The sequence below is a fragment of the Prionailurus viverrinus genome, chromosome B2, assembly GCF_022837055.1.
Source record: "Prionailurus viverrinus isolate Anna chromosome B2, UM_Priviv_1.0, whole genome shotgun sequence".
NCBI lineage: Eukaryota > Metazoa > Chordata > Mammalia > Carnivora > Felidae > Prionailurus > Prionailurus viverrinus.
The window spans coordinates 37975490-38002555 of NC_062565.1; the positions used below are offsets into that span (position 1 = coordinate 37975490).

At 39.8% G+C, this 27066-nt stretch overlaps 1 protein-coding gene across 5 annotated transcripts in view; it reads right to left on the reverse strand.

Annotated features, from left to right (window-relative positions):
* Positions 1-27066, reverse strand: part of KIF6 (kinesin family member 6) — a 386512-nt gene that overhangs the window by 208709 nt on the left and 150737 nt on the right. The gene's annotated exons all lie outside the window — the stretch shown is intronic.

The following is a 27066-nucleotide window of genomic DNA, read 5'->3' on the forward strand; positions in this document are numbered from 1 at the left end:
AAAGAGGAACCCTCTTGCACTGTTGGTGAGAACGCAAACTGGCACAGCCACTCTGGAAAACAATATGGAGGTTCCTCAAAAAGTTAAAAATAGAACTACCCTACAATCCAGCAATTGCCCTACAAGGTATTTACCTAAAAGTTCTAATCCCTGGTTGACATATACTCTTCACAGAGGCTGTTCCAAGACTTACCACAGCCCTCAAGCCTACCAAGCCTCTCATTCTGTCAATACTGTAACTTCCCGCTCGACAGAGAAAGTCAGAGCTGTTCTGAGGACTCCTCCGATTTGCTCTTCCGTCACCTCAGAGCATCTCTTCCTTACTACTCAGGCCCTCTTCTTTCTTTTACATATTTTGTGTAATATCTTTCCTTCTCCTGGCAGTTCTTGCCCCCTGGGCTCCCTTTAGGCTTCTCCCTGGGTTACCTCCTATTAATCACCTCCTTTCTCTTACCTCATTGTCACCTCTCCATACTCTTTCCCCTCTGCTTATAATGATGGTCAGATTTTTTCCTATTCTAAGATGAAACAAAATAGAAAACAAAACACCTGTCCTTGGCGGGACCATCCAACCACTCTATTCTGAAGTCCTAGTTCAGTTTATGCATTTGTGTGCTTACTACAGTCTCCATTGTACTCCAGAGCCAGTGTAGCGCCTTAGCTCCCCAGTAGTTTATAAGCTCCACGAAGCAGTGCTTGGCTCTCATTCATCCTTGTGCTCCCCTCCCCGACCCGTATCTAGAGCGTGCACACTTGAAGTTCTCAGTACAAATGTGTTCATTAGTTAACGGATTCATTTCCAGGGAAATTATTCTCCTCTGTGTTGGGATGGAATGCTTTATAAGGAAGGTATAAGGACGGCAATCAGTATCTAAGATGCTAAGTATCATAATAGAGCAGCAGCGTATCTTTCTCATATTATTATGAAAACATTTGCATACTATCGGCATCTTTTTTTTTTTTCACCTGTATACATTTCCCTTCTGCTGTTAGTATCAGCCCACTCAAACTAGATGTAATGATTTCCATCTACAGCAGCTTTGGATTTCATTTTTATTTCTTCCTATAATCTGTGACATGTGACAGCTGATATTTACAGGTGTGAGACAATTTATATTATAATTTTTTTATGGAGTTTCTTCAGGTGGAGGAATACTTGTCATTTGCACTATTTGCTGATTGACATGTTTCTTTGTAGAACAGAGCTTCAAACCACCAGACACACAAAGAGATTCATTTCTGATACAAAGATTTTTTATGGCTTTTTATATAAAATATTATAAAAATACATGTTTATGAGAACAATTTCAAACAATGCAGATATGACTAAAGCAAATGTGTCTGTCCAGTTTCCTCTCCCCAACACCCTGCCATCATTTTCACCTTCTTTATTCACTCTCAATACCTTGGGAAATCTACTGCTAATAGTTGAAATATGTTCATCTAGCTCTTAACCAAGGCATCTACCTATACCCATGTGTTTCCAGAATTTTATGTTGCTTTTTACAACACAGAGATCACATTCTGAATAGTATGCACCATGATTTTTCTAAACAATTTATCACAGATAATCTTCCATTTCACTTCATTTTTGTCCTCATTTCATAACATTTTTAATGCATTAATATATTTCATTATTATATACTTCATTTTAATAGTTACATAGTATTCCATAGCATGGGTGTGCTGATCCTCTCATGATGAACACTTATTTGACATATTCATAGTTGCTACTTTCCTCTGTAACCTATGAGGAGGACTGGATCTACAATTCCCACCCAACCAGGCTTCAAATGTTTACCTACTTGTATTTTCCCTGAACACGTTTCTCAGAAATTCTGGAGCTCTTAAAAATCCCTATTAGTTCTAGGACATACCCACTCTTTAGAGTAAAAAAAAAAAAAAACATTTGTGATTTTCAGTATATATACAATGTTCAACAGATACTCTCAGGTTAGAAGCAATGATTAATCTATTCTTCCTTTTGGCTTTTTCTTTAGAATACAATTTCTTCTCTATAGTTTGTTCAGAAAGCATATATTCTAGGAAACATCCCATGAGGGAGGGCCAAAGTGGAATCCTAGTCCACAAGAAAGCACTGTAAGAAATAAGCCTGCTGATTAGCTGAGTGACCACACACAGATCATTCAATCCCGCTAGGCTTTGGCTACTCCATCAAGACTCTTGTCCTGAACAGTAATAGTATAGGCTTACAAGGAGGACTAGGAACTTCCGCCTAAATGAAAGAACTGGGTTGCTCTACCCTTTCTAGTACAAAACTAAATCTGGTACAAAACTAAGAATGAAGATCAGGCCTTTTGATATGCAAGTTTTTTTCTCAGTGCTTCAGACCATAGAGCCTCTTTAGATAAGAAAAATGCCTGGGCTTTCCTTCATACCTTTGATTTGTTGTAGAATTTATTTCCTTAACAACCAAGGACTTGGTCTAACAATTAAAATGCAGAAAAATGCCTAATTCAAATGTTCCTAATGTACTCCTCTAGTAGTTAAGAGTGAATGATTGACCCCAAATTCCCTGCATTTTCCTATCTCCCCAAATAGTTCCCAAGTTCATACCTAGTCACTGCCCCTGCTGAGGGCTCTCCCAGATGCCAGAACACTGCTGGATAGTGAAGAACTGTTTGCAGAAAAGGCTCTTTAGGGAGGTCAAATGATTATAATAAAGTCCGTTCTTTAGGAAAAGCCCAAGTAAACCAAAAACTACTTTTTCTCTGCTTTCACTAGGAGAAAGAATCCTAGGGGAGAAGTAAAAGTAAATGTATGCCATTCAGTTCTCATCCATATGGACAGGAAAGATCATAGATCATCTACCTGTGTTGGAAGACATAACCTGGCTAATGGCAGGTGACTGACAGGTGTCTGGTGACTATGCGAGATGCCTCTGACACCTGTAGCCTACCTAGTCCAGCGACTTGACTGTACTAAACATTCAGTATCTGAACACATAACAAGAACTGACCATATTTCCTATGTGCTTTACCTCCTTGAGACCACTTCATTCCTCTCTTTCTGTTGCCAGTATTTCTTGCCAAAAAATGAAGTTTGTCTGCAGCCACATTTTGGTGGGAATTTAGGTTTAATAGTGTGAATAAAAAGGCAGAGCAAGTTAATTATCATTAAAAGTAGCTAATATTACTTGAGCAAGTACTAAATGCTAGATACTATTCTGTACCTTTTAAATACATCATTTCCTTAATCTTCACAACAACTAGGTGAGAAAAGTACTATTATCATCCCCTTACCTTAGGTGAGGAAACTAAGGTACAAAGGGGTTGAATATCTTGTCCAAGGTCACACAGCTAGCAAATGACAGAGCTGGCATTCAAACTCAGGCAGGCTGACGTCAGAATCCGAGGTTTCAATCCCTATAGTTACCATACTATCGCAAAACTACTAACTTCATTTAAATACCATGCTGGGTAATGTATATCTAAAGGGAAATAACATACTTATGAGAATTCTTTGAGGAGGTAAATAGTTGAATAGATAAGCAAGAAATAACTGAGCAGCAGTTGCTTAGATCTTAACAAAGCCACTGACCAGCTTGGTTAATAAAAACAAGAGAAGTTGAGAAAGAATCAGAATGCCCCACATTAGCATATTAATTAAATTATTGCACCATTATGTACGTAGTTAAGCAACTATTTAAAAAATGGTGAAAATGTGTATTTATTGACATTAAAAATATTTATGCTATATTATGATAGGTAAACAATGAATCCCTTTACAGTACACTATAACACACCCAAAAAGACAGAAGATAAGAACTAAAAAAAGGGAAGGAAGGAAGGAGGGTAGGAAGGAAAGAAGGGAGGGAGAGAGAGAAAGAAAGAGAGAAAGAGAAAAAGGAAAGAAGGAAGGAAGGAAGACAGAAAGAACAAAAGAAAGAAAAAGAAAAGGAAAGAAAGAGCAGCAATCCTGAGACTTCTGTCCAGTTGCCTTTGGCTCAAGAACATTTATTATCTCACTGTGAAAAGAGACCAGTGATCCAAACTAAACTTGCTCTTCTGAAACATTCTTATGATTATGTTACATTTAACTGTTTATTAAATTAAAATCATTTATACATTGAGGGTGATTATGATGTTCTCATTATTCGGAATTAATCTTTGCTAAAAAAAATTCTATGAACATGTTCCCATCAGTATTAGCTTCTAAACATGGGTTAGAAACCCTATGTCTATGGTACTGGTTGTGAGAAACCTGGGAGAAAAGAGGAATGGGCATTCCTAAGAGCATACCTCACCTGGGGTCCTCAACCACAGGAATGACTAAAGGAGTTATGTCCCAAGGTGGGGGGTGGGGCAAGGGAGCATGCCTTCATAATTGAGGGACAAAGATAACAGAATTGTCCTACAGCACAATTTTATTCCAGAGAATTTACAAAAACAAGGCTAGGGATTCCAAAGCAATGGGACCTTGTCCTCTGATATTGAGGTGGAAAGAACAAGGCAATAAAAAATATCCCTATTGGTGGGTCAGGGCTATTTTGCGGTAGAACCATGGAAATGCCTAGTATCGCTGAGCTGACGGCTCTTAGGTCATCTGGCTCCTCATGGGTTCTGAGGCAGGAGTAGGCAGCTTATTCCAAACCACTAGGGAGGTGTTCTGATATAAAAACCTAACTGATATTAATTATACCCCAAAGCATCAAAACCTGCCTGACCTCTACCAATCATTTTGCCACTAAACATGGCTCCATCAAGGATGGGTTGTTTCTTGGGGTGCCTGGGTGGCTCAGTCGGTTAAATGTCTGACATTGGCTCAGGTCATAATCTCACAGCTCATGGGTTTGAGCCCGGTGTCAGGCTCTGTGCACACAGCTCAGAGCCTGGAGCCTGCTTCAGATTCTGTGTCTCCATCTCTCTCTGCCCCTCTCCTGTTCACACTCTGTCTCTCTGTCTCTCTGTCTCTCTCTGTCTCTTGCTCGCTCTCAAAAAAAAAAAAAATTTTTTTTTTTAAATGGGCTGTTTCTTGATTGATGGGCTTAAGTAGTGTGGATGCTGACAAACTATGGTTACATACTAACATGAGCAACGATCTCAGAAAGAACTGGAAAATAGTGATAAAGATCTAAGAAGAAACTTGATTATTCTTAACTTCTAGGAACATGAAAACCAAATAGGCGGGATGGGAGAATAGTTACACAATTTAAAAAATTGACCATGGTAGATAAGAAATGCAGCTGAACTGTTAGCTTGAAGGATCTCAAATTTTAACTAATTCATCAACCTCTGTTGGTCACAAATTTCTCATTTGGAAAACGTGTGAAATAATATCATCTCTAAACTCTTTATGCTCTATGAAATAAGATACTGCAAGGAAAAAACAGGGGATATTTATTGTCTTCTTTATTGACCATCAATGCCTTGAGATTCAAAGTGTGAACAGCAAGTCAACTTAAAGGCATCACCTGGGAACCTCTTGGAAATGCAGAGTCACAGGCCCCATCCAAGACCTACTGAACAAGAACTCAGGCCCCATACCAGACCTGCTGAATCTGCACTTCAGCAACATTCCTGGGTCATCTAAATGCACATTAATATTTAAGAGGCATTACAATGAGGCAATCTATTGTTGAACGTTTTTTTTTAATTTTTTAATTTTTTTCTTTAATTTTATGTTCAAGAGAGAGAGAGAGAAAGAGAGAGAGAGCATGCAAGCAGGGGAGGGGCAGAGAGACGGAGACAGAATCTGAAGCAGTCTCCCGGCTCTGAGCTGTCAGTACAGAGCTCGATGCGGGGTTTGAACTCACGAGCAGTGAGATCGTGACCTGAGCTGAAGTCGGGTGCTTAACCGACCGAGCCACCCAGGCATCCCATCTATTGTTGAATGTTGAGTCAGGAATATATACGTGTCTTTTCAGCCCTGGAAACCAAACAATGACTTGCAATGTTAAAGAGTAACATCCCTTGATGGTCAACTATGTCCTGGCCACTGTGTGTGTGTTTTTTTTATTTAATTGGAAAAAGAATTAGAGAGAATCTCATAGTCTGGTTCTCTTTATAACTGCCTTTCTCCAATTATTTTATTACTACTTTTATTGAAAATCCATTACACGTCAGAAACTCACATATGCCTTTTGTTATTGATCTGTACCATAAGCCTATAAATTATTTTCCCTCCTCCATAGATGAGGACAGGAGAGCTCAGAAGTCAAGTAACTCGCATCCTGTTACAAATTTAGAAAACGGGATTTAAAAACAGGTCTTTTGAATCAGAAATATCCACTCTTTCTGCACATATCACAAAGCCTCTCAATCAATTCAGCAAAATACCTTGCACTTGCCATAATCCCTGTTATACTAAGTTTGTACTGGCCATTCAAACTTTTTTGTAGATTTTTTTATTTTTTAATAAATAAAGATGCAAACCACAAGCTCAACTTTGTGTCTGGCAACTCAAAGAAAAGAATTTTTAACAGGATGTGACAGTGAGGTTCTTGAGACCTAATGGTGGGGGGCAAAGGAAGCCTTTATTTTGACTTTGCTAACATGACAGGCCTCTTTTCTGCAGTGTGACCTCTAAAACATACAGTGTTGGGATAGCATGTAATTTACAAAAAGAAAGTTCTGATAAGAACAAAACTTTCACAATTTATGATTAAGTACAATCCACAGGACACGAAAAACTGAAGGCTGAAAGTGTGCCAACAGGACCATGACCAAAGGAAACTATACAAATATTTTTCAGGGTCATTAGTTTCATGTTTATTTTCTGTTAGATTCTGCTGAAAGCAGCATTCCCAATTGGCTTAAAGGTGGTTACTTCAAGAGCTTTTTTTCTTTTGGTCTGTGACAAGTATTATATACATTACACACTCCCCCAGCTCTAATCAGTAAGTGAAAGACATGGACCCTCATGTGCAAGGAATTGAGTTCAATGTCAGCCACTTTGTTGGAATGAGCCCTTTTTAATAACAGTAGGCGGCCAGAAAATTCATGGTTTCTGTGTTGCAGAGGAAATTCCTATGCAGAGTTTACCTTCAAGATTTGTCTCAGTAATGAGTATTTCCTTGACCTCTATAAAAGCTCAGTTCTATGGCACCTCAAGTGTATAGCTGCACAACTGCTTGAGACTCCAGTGTTTTAAAATGGCAACTGTGAAAAATCCACATCAAAACCCACACTCGTTTGCCTCTTTAATGGTGAATGTATGGCCTATTTATAGGAAAATGCATTTGCGGCCATGTACTTCAGTTTATGGAATTTTCAAACACTAATTTGAAATAATTTTTAAATAAACTAAAACAACTTTGAAGATACTGAAGACTTTTGATTTTTGTTTTTGTTGTTGCTTTTTTGTTTTTTTTCCCCCAGCACTTTAGTATTTTTTTAAAGGCATATTTTAAAAGCTCTTTTATAATGCAATGATGAAGGCTTTTGAGAAGTTATAAAAATTGATTCTGATTTTGTCAATCCAGATATTCACATACCCAATTTAAAGGCACATATTTCTTGAAATGATCAAACATTTTACCTTAAGTATACAGAAAGGTTCAGTGGTTTAGCACAAGTGTAAATAAGAAATGAAAATAACATAAACTCATCAATCTACAGATACTAATAACCACCTCTTTAAATTCTGTATGGATCTTTTGAACTCTGTTTGCTATAGGCAAACACTATGTGATTTGTGTTTCCTACAAACATGAATCTCATCTACATAAATCCATAATAAATGAGAAACTGACTTGCAGGAAAGAGAATGGTGGCATGGTAGGATGGGGGTAGAGAGGCTAGTTAGCGAGCAGCACTGCTCGAGGTAGGAATATATTATAAAAGACAAGTCACATTTGGGAAGGCAGCAATAACAGTCAACAGAAACACAGTAGAAAATGTTTCCTGCCATTGCAGCAGAGGCTGAAGGAGCTGAGAGAGAAGTTAAAACAAGTAGAAAGAGACAGATGCCTAAGGCAAGGGGAAAAAGGCCAACTGGATTACAGTGTGCAGAAGCTACCAAGAAAGCCCCTCTGAGGACTTTGGATGGTGAGGACATCAAGTGTGGGGAATGAGGAAAGACAGGAGAGAGTGGGGAGAGTGGCAGGAAGGGAACAGGTGGGGGGGTGGTGGTGGTTTGGGGGGACAGGGATAGGAAGGTGGGGCAAGGAGAGGAATGGGGTGGAGAGGAATGGGGACCTCAGTGGATAAAACCTATGGAACAGAAGTTGACTGAGAAATTTGGAGGAATAGGGCCTTTGGGAATGGATTGGGCTTTCCCACTGCTACATGTCTCCATGGTTAGTTTTCCATTGACAGATTCTCCTGCCAGTCCATTAATTTGAAGGCATAGTGAGAGCTTTATCCGCCCCCTGCTCTAACTCTCTGAATTCCTTTTCTATAATTCTGTCTTGCATGAAATTATATTTTTAGATAACACTGAACTTTAGAGATAAACATTTCTCAGCTGGTTCCTTTAGCAAAAATTTTAAACAACAGCCTTGGTTTATTTATATACAAAAATGCAGAACATATATATTATTTTAATGAAACAGTTGTAAAAATTTCGAAAGATTTTAGAAGATTTTGTTATGTAAAAATACAAAGTAAATCCTTGTGGATATGTTTCCATTTCATAATAAATAATTAGTATTATTCTATCATATGGAAAATGGTATACAGCTGTTTATAAAACATGTGTATGAAACATATATGAAACATATGTATATGAAACATGTATATGAAACATGTGTTCATGTAATATAAATCTAGAACAAATTTATGTAAATTGAGCCATACATTATCACTCAGTTCTACATTAAATTAAAGATGGGTTTACAAAGTTAACAAGAGACCCTAAGACGCAATAAAAATCAAAGAAATATTGAAAACTTAATAATATTAAATGTCTTCTTAAAAATGACCATTAAACAGTTAAAAACAATGATGTAGGACCTACATAAAGAAAAGTGAAGGGGCACCTGGGTGGCTCAGTCAGTTAAGTGTCTGACTCTTGATTTCAGCTCAGGTCATGATCTCACAGGCATGAGATTGAGTCCCACGTCAGGCTCCGTGCAGGGCATGAAGCCTACTTAAGATTCTCTCTCTCCTGTACACTCTCACTCTTTCTCAAAAAAAAAAAAAAAAAAAAAAGAAAGAAAAGGAAAAATACAGAGAAAGAAGGAAGAACACAAGAACACACTGAGAGTCTTAATATGCTCTTGAGTTGGAAGATGTATGACTGTAATCTCTCCCTAAAGTTATACATATACACATACAACCCACAAAATTTTGTATACATTTTTGTGGGTGAAGAGTCCACAAATCCCCCCAAATCTGTACATAGTCCCCACATGCTAAAGATGTACATACATATTGATATGAGGTGTCACAATTGAATGAAAATACAGGTTTAAAAACAGTAAATAAAGCATGAGTTCATTTTTATTAAAATACATATTTATATGTATTCATTGAAAATGTTGAAGGATTACAACCAAATAATAACAGTTGTTATCTTTAAAAAAATTTTTTTTAATGTTTATTTATTTTTGAGAGAGGGAGAGACAGAGCACAAGCAGGGGAAGAGCAGAGAGACAGGGAGACACAGAATCTGAAACAGGCTCCAGGCTCTGAGCCGTCAGCACAGAGCCTGATGCGGCCCGAATTCAGGAGCCATGAGATCATGACCTGAGCTGAAGTAGGACACTTAGCCACTGAACCACCCATGCGCCCCAACAATTGTTATCTTTGGGTGGCAGAATTACCAGTAGTTTCTATTTTCTTTTTGTTTTTTTGTCCATTAGCACTTTTCCACAATGAACATGAAGAGTTGGTAAAATAAAAAATTATAAAATCCCTACATTCTCAAAGCAAAATTAAAAAAAAAAACAGATGAAATTCAAAAAGTTAATTTACAGCATTTCGTGTTGCTTTCCTTGAAATTGATGCTATAGGAGAGAGATACATTTTATTTGCTATTATTGGGTCCTTGGAATGAATTAGGTCCTTTGGTTAAAACCCAAAGCCATTCCTCTGTTGCTTCCAGATGGGTTTGATTTGTTAATATGATCTAATTACTTATTTTATGGCCTCGATTACAGTGGTTGGTGGCTATTTCTGCATTTGTTTATCCATCCTTTGAGCAAGTTATCAGGAACCAGGTGTTAGACGTTGCTATAATTTATTATTTCCATAAGTGCACATTTTCACACTGTGGGTTTTCTTCAAGTGGCATAAACTATAAAAAACTGTAATTAGAACAAACATTTGTTTCAGGAAGTCTTTAAAAATACCCAGCTCCATGTATATGCAAACTTTTCCTGTGAAAAGGTTATTGGGGAAAGCAAGAGAGAAATACAAGTATTGCTGGTTGTGATGAAGGGCTCATTCCTTCTTTGACAAGAATTCCCTGGAGCTCACAAAACCCAACGAGCAAAAAGCATTAGCAGTGGAGAAAGCATTAAATAACTGGAAGAATGAAACAGTATGTTCATGCTTTCCCACTCAAGACTTTCTAATTTAGAATCAAGTACTTGGGCTTCTGATGAAAGAGCTGTCCAGGCCAAAAGAATCCAGTGTGTCAACCACAGTCCAACAAATAAAATCACCATTCGCACCTTGTTCCCCTTTTCATTATCTGCCTTCAATATTCATTCGCTTGGCCTATTAGAACCCAAAGCACTTAAACTATAGGAGAATAAAATAAGCATTAAAGTACAGAAACAGCCCCAACATGGAGACAGGCCTTTTTAATCATATTAGATAACTATGTCTTAAGAACTCAAATGCTTCCATAAACTACCCAAGGATAATTAACACAAGCTGTAGGCCATGCTTTTAGTTTTTGCTTTAATATCTTCAAAATGGAGTGTCAGGACCAAAAACACTTTGTACCAAAGTGGAGAGACCTCATCTGTAGTGAATTATATCTCATGAATGACTTCAGAGATCTGATCTCTTATAAAATGAGCATTAGCCGTTAATGACATCTGGGATATTTAATCCGCAAAGCTTAGATTATTGCTTTATAGCCAGCCATATTACAAGACAGAGTAAGGATGCCTAGGATCCAAGAGATGTGAACCCAGGACCACTTAGCAGATAATCCCTCACTTTCTTTTTTTTTTTTTTTTTTTTTTGGTAAACAATGCTTGATTACTTGGGTCACTCCTATTCAGGAGGTGTGAATTAATCTTTCGGGAAACACTAACCATGATAGGAGATGTTTCTCATTCTCTCCCTACTGAACACAGGTAGGAAAGAACTGCATTTAGGGCTTAAATTTGTCACTGCATAAAGGGAGACTCTAAAATGATAGGGAATAAAAATCAGGAATGTGCTAACTTCTTCATTCTTACGTTTATTCAGAAAACATTTACTGCCTGCCGGCCATGAAGCAGGTGTTGGATATATAAAGACAGTAAGACATACTGAAGTCTATTCACCTTAACTTCCCCTGGATCTTGATCTTTAAAAATCTCTGAGGCCATGTTCAATGGTACTTTTTTTTTTTTTTAAGGGCCAAACACAAATGCCAATTAGTTGTTTTTAAGGCAAAACGACTCATGGAAATTATGCAAATAAAAACTCCGATCATATAAAAAAAAACTGAAATCAGGTTACAAATATTGCACTGGACACACGCACTAAATATCTGTTGTTTATACGAAATTTAAATTTAACTGGATGTCCTGCATTTTAATTTGCTAGACCTGGCCACCCTAAGCAGAAAGCCAGAAAGTCCGCAGGCCATCCAGCGCCAAGCTGGCCTGTGGGTGCGCATGGCTGTGGTGCCTGGCCCCGGGCATGCAGAAGGGCACACACGACTGCTGCCGGGTTCCCAACCCACCCACCGGTAATAAAGACAGGCGAGGCCTGATGCTGCTGTTCTTTCCTCAGGGAATCAAAAATACAGCAAGTCCTGTCCACAGCACCTAAACATTTCCACGCCACTACTAATACACTGCACTTTCAACTGATTTTAAAGCTAAAAATTCAGAGAGTGATAAAACCGTTTAGAACTCTCGGGGAGCCAGCATTGGTGAAGGCTGATCTCAGGAAAAAACCCAACTCGGTAGAAACCTTCTGGAAGTCACGTCATTTCTCTGGATCTGTTTATGAATCCATAAAATAAGGAAACCAGACCATACACACCCCTGATCGTATTGATCCTCCTCTATCTGAAATGTTCTCCCCGTCCAACTTTCTTTTCGAAATTTTGTCTCAATTCACGGGTCTGCCAAAAGTCATCCCTGATCTTCCCACTCAAAAATAATTTCCGCTCTGGGGCATCTGGGTGGCTCAGTTGGTTGAACGTCTGACTTGGGCTCAGGGCATGATCTCACAGTTCATGAGTTTGAGCCCCGCATCAGGCTCACTGCTGTCAGTGCAGTGCTATCTCTCTGCCCCTCCCCTACTTAGGCGCGCTCTCTCTCTCTCTCTTAAAAATGAATGAACATTAAAAAAAAAGTAATTTCTGCCTTTCCAACTATCCCACACTTTGTATCAGGTGTGGTATACCACCTTTTACCTCACATCGCCGATATCTATGTATTTGTCTTGTCTCTCTTACCAGGCTGAAGCTCCCTAAAGCCAGAGTCTGTCACTAATTTCATCTTGGTTGTCCCCACCCTGCCATTCCAGCACAAAGTACCGTCTTTTGTTTAATGCCCCTGCTGTGGGCTGAGGACACAGCCTTTTCTTTGTGCCTTTGAGGAAACAGCCTTTTTAGAGGCAGAAGTTGTTGGCCAGGCATTTTTCTGATTCAAGTCAGCCTCTCTAAAATGTCCTGCCTTTGTAAAGAGCTGAGCTGTGGCAAGCAGAAATAAAAATAGCTAAAGCAAGGAACTTACTATTGCACACACTGCTGAGGTTGTGTGATTGCAGTAGAAAAGTCTGCGTTTTAAGAGGCTGACTGGGGGCACTTACGGACTGAGCAGAGAAGTTGCTTTAACAACAAAAGTATGGGTCAACATTCGAACCAGAAAGCGTGGCCAGTGTGGGGGCAGAGGGACAGCTCCCCTGAGTCAGAAGCCAAGGCAGAACCAGAACCATGAGAGAAGGGTACCTAAGCTAGAATCAGAAGCAATCCTACCCTAGGAGAGGGCAGACAGCTGGACTAGACCCACATAGTAAGTTATCACAAACTTACATACTATCTGCAAAGAATATTTATGAAAGTCGTAAAGTGCTTTTCAAGAAAAGAACACCGAGAATGCTAAAACATGAATATCAAACTCAAATCTTTTAGAAACAAATATGTGTAAACTGTACTTTCCTAACTGAGTGAGGAAACACAATGGTTCCAAGCCCAGCTAAGCCAAGGAAGAAGATTCTGTGCACTACCTGGAAGGATGCCCGGGGAAGCCATGGGCAGGACAGGGTCACCCAGGGAGTCCCCAAAGAGTAAATAATATCCTGTGTTTATGAAGTTGGGCAAGAGGTGATCCCAGGGTTTCTTTCCAGTCATCTGAGCCATCATCTCCACATGTCTAGTTGTGTGACATATTCAACATAAGCCATCTGAGAACATGTTTCTGTGAAATCAGTGATACTGACTGAAACAAACAAACAAAAATCCCATACATTTCTGCTATTACCCTTTGACTGATAATAATGAAGAATGAAGGCATGAACTTTGGAAAAGTTAGTCATTTGACCCAAATGGTGGCTAATAAGAATAATTAGGATCTGTCCCTGTGTTTCTTAGCAACTACCTCATAGGTTAGTGGCCCCATGATTACTTGAACTATGAGGAATTTCATCATTGGCATGAACTCTTGAGTTTTATCAGCTGTGGTTACTTGTACATAAACTGTCTAGTATTAAAACAAGCACTGGTGAATCTGTTTCTAACATACCAAAAATGAGCCAATTGCAGTGGGTGGATATTTACTTTATGGCCCTGTTTTCCATCTTAGTTCAGAAGCCAATCCCTTAGGGTACAAAGGGGGATACATTTCCACACCTTGTCTCTTATCAGACATTCTGGATAAGATCATTTCTATACAACAGAGTGAATGAACAACAGTGAAGACAATCCAGAATTCCAGGTAGACTTTAGTTTCTGACAGTGAATAATGTGGAAAGAGCAAGCCCATTCTAGAACACAGCTTGCAGTTTGCCCTGTAAATGCCTCAGAAACAGGATCCGGGTGAGGGTCATTATTACACCTCACTTCTTTGTGGCTCAAGGGCCACAAAAGAACAGCTCGGGAGACAGACAAAACAGGATTCACAGACAAAACAGGATTCACATTCTGACTCTGTATTTCATCTTGCTAGCTGCATGTTATCTGCCTCATGAAATTATTGTGGAGTTTTTATTAGACGATGCATATAAAAAATTAATGCAATGCCTATCAGCAAACACTCAATACATGGCACTTACTTTTGTCATAATTATTATTGCATGTTTGCCGAGTGATTTGGTTATAACTTAAGGAAAATGTTATGAGTTAGAGAGTATTTCACTTTTGTATCTTGAACATGACTTAAATGCCTTTATTTCATCTGATCTTAAAGTGATGCATGCCCAATGTAAAAAGTTTAGAAAATATAGAATGAAAAAGATTATTCCAATCTTAGAACCCAGAGATAACACTCTGAAACTTTGGTGTTTACCTTTCCAGACTTGTTCGTAAGTGTGTGTGTGTGTGTGTGTGTGTGTGTGTGTGTGTGTGTAAGTGTATACATATAAATGCATTTTTTGTCACAAAAGTAACAGAACACATATTTTGGAAGTGTACCCAGGTCAATATATAAATAGGTCTTCATTGACATTGATAATTGCTGCATTATAGTCAATTAAATGAATGTATCACAACTCACTTCCCTATTGTAAATGATGTAAAAAATAACTTTTTACATACATTTTTGTACATTCATCTTTAAAAACAAATTTCTAGAAATTAAATTGCTAAGCCAAAAAGCATACCCATTGAAAAATCTGTACAAATGCTCTTCATGGCTGTCCAGCAAGGGGGAACAAGCTAAAAATTACACATGGGATTAACCCTTGGCTTCAGGACCAGGCTCCTCTGTGTGGCAGCCCCCATCGGCCCCATCCACACAACCTGCAGAGTAAGAGCTCACCTGTGCCCTTGCTGACACGGGATATCATCTTTTTATTCTTACCAATAAGACTGGAAAAAAACTGCATCTCATTTTCATCTGCATTTCTTTGACAATTAGCAACTTCTTGGTCTCCTGATGGTTGCTTTCTTCTTCCAAACTTAAAGGAAGAGTTATGATTATCAAACAAGGGAACACAAGACAAAGTGAGATGCGGAAATAGAGAGGAAACAAGTGCCTGCAAATTTCAACTAGGGTTTCCGATTAAATAGAAAAGTAAATGTACAGTACGGAACTCTGCCCCGCACATGCTAGGTGACTGATCTGGAAAGCATACTGATGAGGAAAGCAGTTGAAAAGCAGTGACAGTAAAAGGTGGGTTTGTGAACAAGAAGGGGAAATCTGACTTCTCTAGTAAACTGAAAAAATTATACACCAGGCAATAGCTACCTTGACATTAATTGTGCCAAGTTCTTGAGGCTGTGGCAATGGTCACCAGTATGATCAGTTCATGATAAACACAGAGGGAACCACTCAGGAAATTAGGCCAAGAGGATGGGGGTAAGAATGGGGAATACAGGCATACCTCGGAGATAGTGTGGGTTTGGTTCCAGAACACTGAATAAAGTGGATACCACCATAAAGTGAGTCAAACGAATTTTTTGGTTTCCCAGTGTATGTAAGTTATGTTTACACTGTATTATAGTCCTTTAAGTGTTAAACAGCATTAGGTCTAAAAAATAAATGTATATACCTGAATTAAAAAATACTTATTGCTTACAAATGCTAGCCATCTGAGCTTTCAGTGAGTCGCAATCCAGTGCGTCTTCCCTCGATGTTGATGGTCCTGACTGATCAGCGTGGTGGTTGCTGAAGGTTGGGGTGGCTGTGCCAATTTCTTTAAACAATAATTAAGCTTGCCACATCGAATGACTCTTCCTTTCAAGACCAATTTCTGTGTATCACAAAATACTTGGGATGAGCACTGGGTGTTGTATAGAAATCAATTTGACAATAAATCATATTATAAAAAAACAGTATTAGAAAACATAAACAAAAAACAAAATGCTGTTTGATGGCATTTTACCCACAGTAGAGTGTCTTTCAAAACTGCAGTCAATCCTCTCAAACCCTCTTTCTGCTTTACCAATTATGTTTATGGAATATTCTAAATCCTTTGTTGTCATTTCAACATTCTGCACAGCATCTTCACCAGCGGTAGACTCCATCTCAAGAAACCACTTTCTCTGCTCATCTGTCAGAAGTAAGTCCTCAACCATTCAAGTCTGATCATGAGATTGCAGCCAGTGAGTCCCATCTTCAGACTCCATTTCTAATTCTCTTTCCTGTTAACACCACATCTGCAGTTACTTCCTCCACTGAAGTCTGGAACCCTCCAAAGTCCTCCATGAAGAGTAGAATTAACTTCTTCCAACTTCCTGTTCATGTTGATATTCTGATCTCTTGCCATGAATCACAAATGTTTCTTAATGGCATCTAGAAATGGTGAGTCCTTTTCAGGAGGTTTTCAATTGACTTTGCCCAGATCCATCAGAGGAATCACTATCCACAGCAGCTAAAGCTTTATGAAATGTATTTCTTAAATAATAAGACTTGAAAGTTGAAATGACTCCTTGATTCATGGGGTGCAGAATGGATGGTATATTAGCTGGCATGAAAACATTAATCTCATTGTGAATCTCCATCAGAGACCCTGCGTGACCAGGGGCATTGTCCATGAGCAGTAACATTTTGAAAGGAATCTTTTCTTGTGAACAGAAGGTCTCAAAAGTGGGCTTAAAATATTCAGGAAACCATGTTGTAAACAGATGTGCTGTCAAGCAGGCTTTTCCATTTATAGAGCACAGGCAGAGTAGAGTCAGCATAATTCTGACGGGCCCTAGGATTTTCAGAATGGTAAATGTGCACTGGCTTCAACTTAAAGTCACCAGCTGCTTTAGGCCCTAATGAGAGAGTCGGTCTGGTCTGCCCTTGGAAGCTTTGCAGCCAGGCACTGACTTCTCCTCTCTACCTATGAAAGTCCTAGGTGGCATCCCCTTCCAATCTGTTGTTTAGTGTAGCTGCCTTCAATCATTATCTTAGTTAGACCTTCTGGAGAACTCGCTGCGGCTTCTACCCCAGCACTCACCGCTTCCCCTCACACTGTTGTGTTGTGGGTACAGCTTCTTTCCTTAGCCCTCAGGAACCAACCTCACACCTTCAAACTTTTCTTCTGCAGCTTTCTCTCTCGCCTCTGTCAGCCTTCACAGAAATGGAGAGTTAGCCTTACTCTGGATTAGGCTTTGTCTCAAAGAAATGTTGTGACTAGTTTAGTCTTCTAAAATCTTCTCCATATCAGCAATAAAGCTGTTTCACTTATATTATCATTTGTGTGTTCACTGAAGTAGCAATTTTAATTTCTTTCAAGAATGTTGCCTTTGGATTCACAACTTGGTTAACAGGTGCAAGAGGCCTAGATTTTGGCCTGTCTTGGCTTTTGGCATGCCTTCCTCACTAAGATTAATCATTTCTAGCTTTTGATTTAAAGTGACAGACGTGCGAGGCGCCTGGGTGGTTCAGTCGGTTAAGCCTGCAGCTTCGGCTCAGGTCATGATCTTGCGGTTTGTGCTTCAAACCCCGCATTGGGCTCTGTGCTGACAGCTCAGAGCCTGGAGCCTGCTTTGGATTCTGTGTCTCCCTCTCTCTCTGTTCCTCCCCTGCGTGCTCACTCTCTCTCTCAAAAATAAATAAAGATTTTAAAAAAATTAAGTGAGAGATGTGCGACTTTTCCTTTCACTTGAACATTCAGAGGCCACTGTAGGGTTATTCACTGGCCTAATTTCAATATTGTTGTGTCTCAGGGAACAGTGAGGCCCAAGGAGAGGAAGAGAGACAGTTGGTAGAGTGCTCAGAACGCCTGCAACATTTGTCGATCAAGTTTGCCATCTTACATGGGTGTGATTCACGGTGCCCTAAAACAATTACAATAGTAATATCCAACAGCACTAATCGCACATTCCCATCACAAATAAAATAATAAGGAAAACATTTGAAATAGTTCAAGAATTACCAAAATGTGACACAGGGATAGCAAGTGAGCAAATGCTATTGGAAAAATGGTGCCTATAGACTTGCTCAATGAAGGGTCATCCAGAACCTTCAGTTTGTAAAAAATGCAACATCTGCAAAGTGCAATAAAGTGAAGTGCAGTGAAACAAGGTATGTTTTTACTCTGAGGAACAGAGTACAACAATACCCAGTCTTGAGGCGTCACTGAGCTTAGCTCCTTACAGGTAGGTCACAACCAACTAGGGCTGGTTGTTTGCAAGGCCAATCAGGGCAGGCTAACAGCCTGTCCTTGGGTTGTCTTGGGGGATGTCTGTCTTTTGCCTGTAAGGATTTAAAGGCAGGCAATAAAGCGGCACTTCTATAAGAGGGCCTGTGAATGCCAGATTAGAAAGGCTCTGAATGCTTGAGCTAGGGTCAGCTGGAGGAGGAAATGGGGTACTTGCATGAGGCATCTTACCTTTTTTAATTTTTTACTATTTTATTTTTGAGAGAGAGAGAGAGAAAGAGAGAGCGAGCACGAGTGGGGGAGGGGCAGAGAGAGAGGGAGACACAGAATCCAAAGCAGGCTCCAGGCTCTGAGCTGTCAGCACAGAGTCCGGCACGGGGCTCAAACTCACAAGCCGCGAGATCATGACCTAAGCCAAAGTCGGAGGCTTAACCAACTGAGCCACCCAGGCGCCCCAAGGCATCTTACCTTTTACTTTGGTGTGCCTCTGCTGGGAATCGGATGTATACTGTGAACTCAGATTTACATGTTATTTGGAGATAACTCTCCATTATGCTGTGCCAGACTAAAAGGGTCTGTCAAAGTACCATTTCTGCTAGGTGCAAAAGTAAAAAGAAGTACGATTTATACCAATGTTTAGCTGAATACAAAGATAATCATCATCTCATAGCCCAGTGAATGACACAAATTACCCCTGTTCCATTTGGGGGCATTCTTAGCTTTATTGGCATTAGGATGTCCTACACTGGGGTTCTTTAATATTAAAAATCTTTGTATTTTCTCATAAGTTCTCAGATCTTTACCAGAATGTCAGGGGGATGGCTATCCATCCAGTACACAGAGAAGCATGGGTATCCACACTGTACAGAGAACCTGAAAAACAAAAGCCAGTTGTCTAATTCTAGATTCCACGCACGTTGGTAGTAGTTCTGAGAGCCCTTAAATGCTTCCTTTCTTATTGAGTATAGATAATTCTTGAAGCAGGCCACTTTTGCATTTTATTAAGAATGCTTGATCTATACAGACAGTTATTTGGGTCATTAATTAATCTTTCTTTCATTAAGTCCTTTATACTTCTGGTCTTTATTGCTTATTCTGTACATGATCATTTACTTGTCTTAATCTTTAATTTTTTTTTTCAAAAGCAGATGACATATGTCCTCGTGTAGTTCCTTCTGGCCAGGCACCATGCTTTATACTTCTGTGTCTTAGCAGCTTCTAGCACAGTGCTGTGATGTGCTTAATAACATCTGGGGCTGAAAATGAAGGCCCCAGGATAGAACTGCATCTCCAATTTTCAGCTGCAGCAGGGCCAAGGATTGGAATAGAAGGAGAAATCTCAATATGTCCTCTCCCAAGCCTCAGGGGATGAAGCCAAGACAAACTGTTTTCTTGGAACTCTCTGTAGCCCACAGATTTGTAAGCAAATGAGCTACAGTACAAGATATACCCAAAGGTTAGGTTCCTAAGGTCATACAAAACGTTACCCCTCTCCTCTCCCCCTAAAAAACAAGTAATCAAATAAAATCCTTCTCAGTAATGACAAGGAAATCTCAACTCAACCCATCTTGCCCATTTATATGGCAATGTTAACTAACAATTGTATGTTTGTATATTTTTAGCCCAACTATCACACACATGTTGAAATGCTAAATTTGGAAAACGGAAACAGAAGGTTTTGTTGACCCACCCAGCATTTGAAAGGAAAAATGGAGAATTCAAAATGAAAACTGGGAAGTACCTGGAAGAAGTATTAAGGTATTAAAATAATTAAAAGTATTCACGTTGAACTTCCACAGGGAGATGCAGAGAATTCCAGCTGGCGGGGATCCTGAAGAACAGGGGGAAGAGAGAGCAGGGGCTGGCAGGATATACCTTAAGATTGGATAAAATACCTACAGGTCCCTGGCGAAGTCACCTAGGGGCAAAGGCTTCACCAACCTCATCCAAGCAAAAAGCATCTGCCTTTTCCCACAGGCACGTTTCTCACTCAGGCAGATCTGGGCATGTCCCTATACGTATCATTTCCTTTTTTATGTCTGTCTCTATTTTTTAGAATCTCTGTATGTGTTCCTTATACACTTATACATACCACATCAGGTAAACAAACAAATACATAGTTACAGGATTTTATTTAAATTTATAATTGTATTTTCAACACAAATATCGACTTTACGCATCAGCTCTTTTTAGGACTCGGGCTGTTCCTTTATCTTTAAATTTCCAAATTCTCTTAAAAGTTTCCACAGACTTTTCACTCTTCGGGGGGGTATGTGGAGCACTGTTATGGTTAAGGAAGTGGATAGTAAGATGCAAAGCAAACAACTCCAATTTGGGAGCATTTTATGAACATTCCATTCTGGCCATTTATAGATTGTGTTTTATTTAGCCATTTAGATATACAGTCTTATATCAACTGTATAAGGAAAGCACCACTCTGAAGTGACTGATTAATAATACACAATATTATAGCCCAAATATACAAAAAATAATACAAATATTAACTATAAAAATAAAGTTAAAATTCCAGAAGCAGATGTAATTTAGATCTCAGAATCAACTATGTGTGTTGTGCAATAACCTGCTATATGCCAAGAGAGGACATTTGCTTTTAATTCAGCTGTGAAATTTAGTGTAAGAGGAGAGTTAGCAAAGAAGGGCATTTTTTTCCTGCTGTTCATTAATTAAGTGAAATGACTGTTTTCCTGCTTGGAGTTGTAAAACAGAACAGGTAACATTCCTTCTTTTAAAAATAAACCTGCATTTCGGTCAGAGTGGCTAAAATGAACAAATGAGGAGACTATAGATGCTGGCAAGGATGTGGAGAAACGGGAACCCTCTTGCACTGTTTGCACTGTTGGTGGGAATGTAAACTGGTGCAGCCGCTCTGGAAAACAGTGTGGAGGTTCCTCAAAAAATTAAAAATAGAACTACCTTATGACCCAGCAATAGCACTGCTAGGAATTTACCCAAGGGATACAGGAGTGCTGATGCATAGGGGCACATGTACCCCAATGTTTATAGCAGTACTTTCAACAATAACCAAATTATGGAAGGAGCCCAAATGTCTATCAAGTGATGAATGGATAAAGAAGACGTGGTTTATATGTACAATGGAATACTACTTGGCAATGAGAAAGAATGAAATCATGCCATTTGCAGCAATGTGGATGGAACTGGAGGGTATTATGTGAAGTGAAATAAGTCAGTCAGAGAAAGACAGATACCATATGTTTTCACTCATATGTGGATCTTGAGAAACTTAACAGAAGACCATGGGGGAGAGGAAAGGGGAAAAAAGTTACAAACAGAGAGGGAGGGAGGCAAACCATAAGAGACTCTTGAATACAGAGAACAAACTGAGGGTTGGGGGGTGGTGGGGGAGAGGGGAAAGTGGGTGATGGGTATTGAGGAGGGCACTGTTGGGATGAGCACTGGGTGTTGTATGGAAACCAATTTGACAATAAATTATATTAAAAAATAAAATAAACCTGCATTTTCTATAGAAACTTTAGGAAATGCAGCCAAGTAAAAAGAACTAGAACACAAAAGCAAAAACACTGGTAGTTCCAGTAACATTTGTGTGGTTCTTCCTTCTGGTACTCTTCCTTTGTGCGTGAATGTGTGAGTGTGTGTATATTCTAAAGAGAGATATTAAAACATGGTTTGTTCCATCATTGCTCAGTAGAGAAGCCTGGCAAATATCTATATAAGTAAATAGATCCTTCAGCACCAAAATAAATTATATCAAAGAATCACAGGAAAATCATATTATCTTTAATAATAATAATAATAATAATTGTGTTTAATGCATCACACGGATTTCTTCATCAAGAAGAACTGTGGTTAGATAACATTATTACTCTCACACAACAGATGATCTCAGTGACTCTGGACAAAGTTCAGAAAATAGTTGTGGGCAAAATCCTGAATATTGCAAATAATTCCTCATCATTCACTCATAAATCCATAAGGCCTAGAACACAGTGGATCCTGTATCAGTGATGTTGAATCTGAACGTTGGGAAGTGCTTTCTATCAGCAGAGACTAGTTCTGAGGGCCCTTATTCATGCCCAGCACCCTGGGGCAGCTCTGAGTAGAGGTCCCAGAGAGGTAAAACAATGGCTCATGAAAAGAGCCAGAGAGGGAACCAAGGCCCTGACAGAGTGTTCACTAATTCATTCAACACATTATTTATATTCATGTGCAAGGTACTGTTTTAGGTGACAGGGACATAATGGAAAACAACGCGGATGAAGTCCAAGTCTTCATGAAGTAGGGAGAGATAGACAATGGACAGTGAAACATTAAAAATAATGTTCCTGCTATGAACAAAAATAACTCAGCATAAAGGGGATTAAAAAGTAACAGGGGAAGGTGTATTTTGGATATGGTGGCCTGGGAAGAAAGTCTTTCTGATAATGTGACACTTGAATAATGAAGTGAGGGAGGAGTGTTTCAGGGGAGGGATGGTGACGGGGAGGGAGAAACGAGGGAGGGGAGTGGGCCCTGGAGGTTGCCAGGGGCCAGACCATGTGTGGCCACTGCAGATCCTAGAAAGAGATTCTGGACAATCGGAGGTAGTCCATATCATTGTCACCGGGACAATTTCATCCATAATGACAAAAAAATTAGGCACAAACTTTCTTGAGGTTTTTCATTCTCTAATGAGCAATCTGGTGTAGGCAAGAGTTCAGTCATATTTCAAACAATTTTCAAGAGATTGTTCAGATTCCTGCCTGTGCCTCCCCCTCTCCCTCTGTCCCCACAATCTCCTTCTCTCTCCGTCTCTCTCTCTTTCTCTCCCTCCCCACCCTTGAGGAGCATGGTTTCCTGAAATCCACTCCTCCCTGCCTCCACAGTGAAGACCTTTCCAGAGAACAATCAGGAGAACTCATCATGCCATAGAACTTATACAGCATAAGTCATAATTTTGAAACATATTTTTAATAGTGGTTTGACAAATAAAACCAGTACGGAGGCCAGTGACAATATACTGAATATAAAAAGGATGAAGTATCCAGAGTTAAGTACTGACAAGAGACTCCCCCTAAAATACTGGTTTGGTATCTAATTCTTGCTAGAACTATATTAACTCAAATATTGTAGGGGTTTATGTATTTGTTTGCTTCAGCTCATTTCTGAAACAGTCTGAGGGTACAGAACAGGACTTACAATCATGGTGATGGTAGATCTCAAATAATGTGAGATGGTCTTGATCTTAATTATTCTATCCCATACTTTTAGGAACAAGTTATCAAATTTTAGGTTCAAGAGAGCCACTGTATCTGAAAGTGAAATCTGTTTTATGGTTCTAATCCAGTTCAAACATATTGAGGAACTGAACCCAATTAAACTTTTATTAGACTAGTCTAATAAAAAAAATTTGAACTTCGAGTTAACTATGGTAGAAATGACTTCTCCTGAAGTCACCTTGAAATGCTTACTTCAAGAGGATGAAAGCACTGATGGGTTTTCTGTATGTCACTTCCTCTATAAATTCTTTCCTCCCTCTTCCCCTGCCCTTTACAAAAATCCCTCACCCTGTCTCTGACAGCGGTTCGGCACCACCAATAAGCACGTATGTCTGGACATCTGCCCCTCGCTCCCCACTGCCAGCCCTCCAGGTCCTAACCCAGCACTGATGTGGTATCATCAGCACTCAGTGTTTGTTCACCAGAAAGAATGAATAAAAGTACAAATTACTTCAAAGTGAGATGTCTTTGGTGGGAAAATGGGGATTTTACACTCTTCCTTCAGGTGTATTTATTTGCATTTAAGTAGAGCTTAGACATCAATGAAGCTTTTATTAGTACAGATATGTCCCTTTGAAACAAATGCTGTGTTTGTGAGTCTGAAAACACAATGTGTTTGATTTTAAACTATATTTAGTCTTAAATGATTTAACTTTACAAAGAATAAAAAAAGCAATCCCATCAGATAAAAATTTCCAAATAAGTCCAAATAGAGTGTAGACAACCCCAAGGATAGGAAGTGAAGACCTAGTCTCTACTGGCACATGGATGAAGGGCCTGAGGGTCAACTCCAGCACAGCCGCCAGCTTTCCCACCTGCAGTCTGGAATCGTGGCAGTGTTTATCCCAGGAGCAGTACGCACAGTGAGTGAAATCTGGGGACTGCTAAGGAGCAGGGGTAGAGGCTGCCCTGGCCAGTGCCCCAGTCACTGTGGGGACCATTTCCTATTTGGTAAAATGTGGACCAAACTCGGTGTCATTTGCTGAGGTTGACACCTGCCTTCATGGACGGATTTCAGTAGCTCAGTATCTCAAAGTGTGTGATTACATGCTCGTGAACTAGTCCCATACCTCTCTCGAGTTTTCCCTGCTGGGTTTCTTCTTCCTGGGTTTGTTCCTTCCTTCCTTCCTTCCTTCCTTCCTTCCTTCCTTCCTTCCTTTCTTAATGTTTAATTTATTTTTGAGAGAGAGAGGGAGAGAGATTGGGAGAAAGCAGAAAGAGACGGAGAGAGAGAATTCCAAGCAGGCTCTACACTGTCAGTGCAGAAGTGGGGTTTGATCTCACGAACCATGAGATCATGACCTGAGCTGAAATCAAGAGTCAGACACTTAACCAACTGAGCCCCCCTCCTGCTGGCGTTTTAATGTAGTTCATGCTTACTCTTTGCTGGATTAATATTCCTGCACATTCTTTGATTATGTGCCACAAAATGACACAAATAAAGGTGTTGTGCACATTCACTGAAAGCAGACACAGCTCCTGCCCTCGAAGGCCTTTCAGTGTGGCGGAAGATATGAATAACAACCAAACAATACCGCAAGAACACCATTATAAACAGAGATAAAAGTTCTGAAGGAAGAGTACAAAAAAGATGAAAACCTGTCACGATTTAGTTGGGATTAAAGACCAACTGAAGAGGAACAATTTAAACTGAGGTTTGAAGGAGTAGAACAGATAAAACAAGGGGTGTGTGTGTGTGTGTGTGTGTGTGTGTCCCCACCCATGCACACACCATCCTAGTCAGAAAGCAGAAGCAACTGCATGTGCAAAGGCCTCACAGTGAGAGACACAATGAAACGTTTAAGGAACTGGAAGGCCAGTGTTGTTGAAGCACAGGGGCAAGGGGGGAAAGGAAGGTGAAATGTGGCTGACAACACAGGAAAGGGTCAGAAAAGGGTCAGATCGGGCAGACACCTCCAAGCTTGTAGGAAGGAATCTGGTCTCTTCCCAAGAACAAGGGAAGTCAGAAGTCACCAAAGAGTTTTAAGAAGAGTAAAATGATAACAACAGCACTTTAAAAAAAAAAAAATTCTGGCTGCACAGAAAAAGAGAGCAAAGTGCACTCAGGAAGATCTATTATGACACCATTTGAATGGTGAAAAGAAGGTGACAGAGGTTTGGTGGTGGTGCCAGGTGGTCTGATCCAGAACATGTTTTGAAGACAGAGTCAACAAGACTTCCAAATGGGTTGGATATGGGGGTGAGAAGAAACTAGAGCCACGGGTAACTTCCAAATTTCTGGCCAGGGAAACCACGGGGCTCAGAGTGACACTGACGGATGGGGTATGGTGGCAGAGACCAGGTCTGGAGAAAGAGGGACAAGAGCTCATTTGGGGGCATGTTGAGTTCAGAGAGAGCTGGCAGGTAGGCCGTGAGATCAGTAAGCACAGCATTCAGAGTAGAATACATGTGGGCTAGCAACATAAATCTGAGTCATCAGTGTGGGTGTGGGTGTTGATGAGATCACCCAGGAGAAGTATAAAGTAAAAAGAGAAAGAGGGGTCCTGGGACAGCCCCTTGATGGATGTCTCCACAAAAGGAGGATAATCTCTGTCTGGGAAGCTGAGGAGCAATCAGGAGAGGAGAAGGACCCAAGAGGAGGATGATTCAGTGAGAAGACAGTTAATAATGGTGAATGCTGCTGAGAGGTCAAGAAAGGTGAGGACTGAAAGAGACCCATTACATATATCTATACGTAGGTCATCAATAACTTAGTGACAGTTCAGAGTGATCTGAGTGTGTCAAGGAGGATGGAAGGGAATGGAGACCACAAGTGAAAGCTACATCTTGGAGTAGTTGAGCTTAAAGAAAAGGAATAGTAGGTAGAGGGGGAGGTTGGGCCAAGAGTGCGTGTTGTTGTTGTTGTTGTTTTTAAATATGGGAAAAACTTGAAGATTAAAAAAAAAAAAAGATAATTGAGGTTCCTGAGATGGCAGAAGGGATTGGGACTGGGAGCACAATTGGTGAGGTCAGCTCTAGACAGGAGGCGGGACACATGACTGCGACAGGAAGGAAGGAGGAGGTGGGGACAGATACAGGTCTGTATGCAGGTTTGGTGCAGAGCAGGAAACAGGAAGTTCTCTTCAACTTGTGCAGGCAGTAATTAATTGTAAAAAAGACATGTCTGGGTGCTCTGGGGGCTTGTAGTCAAAGATAAGTTTCTATTATTAAACAAACTACAGCAAAATTTTACCTACAGGAAAATTCCTCACCGTACAGTTTTGTTTTCCTTTACTTTGCTGTATTGAATGAGTGGTCCTCAAATTTTATATTATCTTTTTGTCATAGATTTTTCAAGTTCTTTAAAGGTCAGGTTAGTTGAGGTTAAATTTACGGATAGTAAAATTTTTAATGCACCTTTTCTAGATGTGTAGTACTATGCATTTTTTTTAAACAACTATGTACAGTTTTGTAACCACCACTAAAATCAAGGTATGGAATATTTCAATTGCCCTAAACAATTCCCTCTTCCTCCTCTGTAA